We start from the raw sequence: 4,015 nt of genomic DNA on the forward strand, positions 1-4,015 counted from the left end.
TCATTTGCCTAATTTAATTAAACATGCATGTATACATCCATGCATGATACATGCATCAAACTACCAAACTACGCTATACAACCTTCAAAGACGCCACAGCCTCCACCCTTCTTTCACAAGCCAGCTCCAAAAAGAAATAAATCTTTACACTGATTAGTCAGAGGGTGGAAAACAAACTTAATAAGTTATATTGATGTTGATGGCAGCATCACACAGTTAACCAGAGTTCTTACTGGCTGTAGCCAGATTGTGTCTGTGATTTCACCCAAAAGCCTGAAAGCAATGTTCTGTTTAAATGTTTGATGGGGAGACTGGAAGCAGATTGTCAAACTGCAAAAAGGACAAAGATACTTAAACTTTGTCACATACAAGCAAGGATACATCACTCAGCATAACATTATGACCACCTGCCTAATATTGTGTTGGTGCCCAAACAGCAACAAACAGTGATGCACTGTGTATTTTCTTGCCTTTCTATCAGATCCAGCATTACCTTCTTAGGCGATTTGAGTTACAGTAGCTCACCTGTTGGATTGGACCACAGGGGCCAACTTCGCTCCATGACCCTGTCACTGGTTCACCACTCTTTGTTTCTTCGACCACTATGGATACAGACTACTACAGACCATGAACACCCTACAAGAGCTCCCTCCATTCCACCACATCCCAAAGGTGCTCTGTTGGATTGAGATCATGTTCAAGAAACTTAAAGAAACCCGAGCTAAGTAACACGGAGAATCTTGAATTATCCAATTTCGCTGAGACTGGATGAGTTATAGCCTCAGTTTCCTGTTCTTGGCTGAGAAGTTGAGTGTAGCCAGTGTGGTCGTCTGCTGCAAGGTATAATGTTTTGTACTATCACACATGCTCTTCTGCAGACCTTGGTTGTAATGAGTGGTTATTTGAGTTACTGTTCCCTTCCTATCAGCTCAAAGCCATCTATCCTCTGACACCAACAAGGTATTTTGACACAGGAAGCTGCCAATAACTGGATCTTTTTTTTTTTTCAGACAGTTCTCTGTAAATCCTAGAGATATTTGTTTGGGGCAATCCCTGTAGATCAGCAGTCAGACCAATCTGTCTGGCACCAACCATGTGGCAAAACCGTGTCAGACTAAACAAAATCGCCTTTCTTCCCCCAATTTGTTGCTCAGTTTGAACTTCAGTGTTTTTTTGACCATGTCTACATGCCTAAATACATTGGGTTGCTGCCATGTGACTGGCTGATTATATATTTGTGTGATCGAGCACCTGAATAGGTGTACCCAATAAAGTTTGTGGTGAGTGTGGTGTGACCTGTGAGCCAAGAAAAAAAACAAACTTGTGCCTGTGACTGATTACGGAGATATATTGTATATGTCTAAGTAGCTAGATAAAATAAAAGATGAAACATCTTCACGAAATTTAAAGAAGTCCAGCTAGTTTCTTTCCAAGATCCTTAGACTACCATGACCTGGATGACCGAGAGCCTACACAGATTGCATATGCATGCCATGTATCTCTGCATTTTAATGCAAACTGTCTGATTCAGTACTGCATTCTTTGTGATTTAGTGGCATGGTCAGCAGGCCACTGGTGTGAAAGTCTCTGAGCAACCATCAGAAACAGACTCCATGAGGGTGGCCTGAGGACCCAACATCCTCTAGTGGGCCCCGTGCTCACCAGCACTAGAGCCTGTTTGAGACGCTCCACCACCACAATCTTTATAAGGATAAGCTAAAGAGAATGGATGGATGGATATGTTGTAGTGATATCGTCCAGATAACGGTTATCAGTTGTGTTTGAAACTAATCAGTGATGCCATCAACCAAAACGACATCAGTGTTTGTTGGTGCAGAGAGTGTTTGAAAGCAGAGAAAGGCAAAAGAGTTGAGAGAACAGCTGAAAAACTGCATGTGTTGTGAGGTTTTCTTTTATGACGCAGTAAGCACAAAGGTCTAAGGTTCAATGATCAACACTTCAGAAAGCCACAGTGCACACAAACATGTACAGAAGCATAACATGTAAATTATTTCCCAGATTCAAACGGTTTAAGGACACCAGTGCATACAGTAACATGCACCAATCCTCTTACTAAACACACACACACACACACACACACACGGTCCAGTAAAACTAATCTTACTAATCACACGGTTCGACTGTTGAAACAGAACAAAGTTCACATAGTCAACAGCAGTGCTGTTTCTCCCAATCAAAGTGAGTCGGGGACAGAGAAACACAGGAAGCAAACACACTAAAAAGAAGAAACAAAGAACTGGACTTCTTTTAGCTCATTTTCTCACTGTGGAAATAAAAACATGAGATTTATTTTTCCTGCATAATCTCAGCGGCGTCAGCAGCAACTGACTGATTTCTTTAAAAGACAGCTTAACGTCAGCAAGGACAAAACTCATTAATCTCTGGAGAACATCTGTAGGTCATTTCCACCTAAAGGCCTTCAAAGCTGCATTACTGGGGGCCTAAAAACCGTAAGTAGATTTGGTTGTAGTGTTAATGATAACTGTGAGTGTGATTCATGTTTTGTATAGGTGATCCTGCTTTATCTGTACTGACTGTACACGTTCGTATGGACAAAATGAGCACAAGGTTTCATGGCCAAAGAGTGAAACAGTCACAAATGTGCAAACTGCCGTGAACTTTTGTATTTTAGTCTAAACCATGACCGAGATCAAACAGTCTTGTTCCTAATACAAAGCTTTTGGGAACATGCCACTCAGAGCGCATCTGGAAAGTACTCACAGCACCTCACATGACCACATTTTGTCCTGTTACAGCCTTCTTCCAAAACAGATTTATTTTTTATTTCACCCCATAATGAGAAAGTGGGAAAAAATAGCTTTAAACTGCAATTTCGTTAAAAATCAAACACAACTTTATAACGTGTACGTAAGCTGTCGCAGCCTTCCCTCGATACTTTGTTTAAAAAAAAGTAACAACTCTGCAGTGTGAATATTTTCCAAATGCACTGTGTGTACATAGACACAAGTGAATCCATAAAAGCACATGTTCATGCGAATGAGGGAAAACGCGTGCAAAGGAACTCGAACAATAGATTACATGTCACAGTTATCATTTCATAACCTGCACTGAGACCGACAAGGCCGCTTGAAAGGGATGAAAACTATGATTCAAGTTTCAGCAAGGTTAGCTGAACCTGCAGGGAATTATTATTTTAAATAAATATCATTCTAAACTTTGTATCAAAACCAGTGTTTGAAACACAAAATATATAAATGTCATGACTGCAAAGGATTATCCATAATTTAGACTATAGAGGCTTTAACACCAAGCATGGAAGCAACATTGCTGCAAGTCTGGAGTGTTGCATTGTCACAGTTTACACTTCTAATCATATAGAAATACATATTTAAGCAATCACCCATCTGTGTAGTGTCCAGATGTCCATTCCTGGATGAGTACAGCCTGCAGCTGTGCAATGGTCATTGATTGCGGCTGCCTCTGATGAGCACACATCATGTCCTAGGCAAGTTCAAAAGAAAACATATCAGGATTAAATGCTGATCAAAGACATTCCCCGATATGTCCCTTTTTGTTGTGTTGTAGTTTTTAACCATACGGTGCAATGACAATACAGTTTATTCTGAATCTGATCCAAAGGGACAGCTACTCTGGTTGTGTATGTTCTAAGATCATTGGTTTGAGAATGTATACAAGTTTATTCAGTTCCACCCTTAACTAAAACCAATCAACCAGAAGCGAAAACTACACACAGAATAGTTGTACTGAGAAATCAATTTAAAAGAAATTTGGAACACGTTTCTTATTTGATGTCTGGTGTTTATTCCAACCTTTGATTGGCATACACACGCTTGGCTACTAAAAACAGTCTGCTTTTATTAACCCTTTAAAGCCTGAACCATGAAATAATTGCCAGGCAATTGTAATTCTGAAAATAAAGTTCTATTTTCAATTCAATTTTATTTGAATTTTATTTTCTTTATATTGCAAGGTAGACCCTACAATAATAAAACAAAGAAACCCCCAACAATCA

Source organism: Pundamilia nyererei, unplaced genomic scaffold (genome assembly GCF_000239375.1).
Source record: "Pundamilia nyererei isolate P.nyererei 1_Seehausen unplaced genomic scaffold, PunNye1.0 scaffold00013, whole genome shotgun sequence".
Taxonomy (NCBI): Eukaryota; Metazoa; Chordata; class Actinopteri; order Cichliformes; family Cichlidae; genus Pundamilia; species Pundamilia nyererei.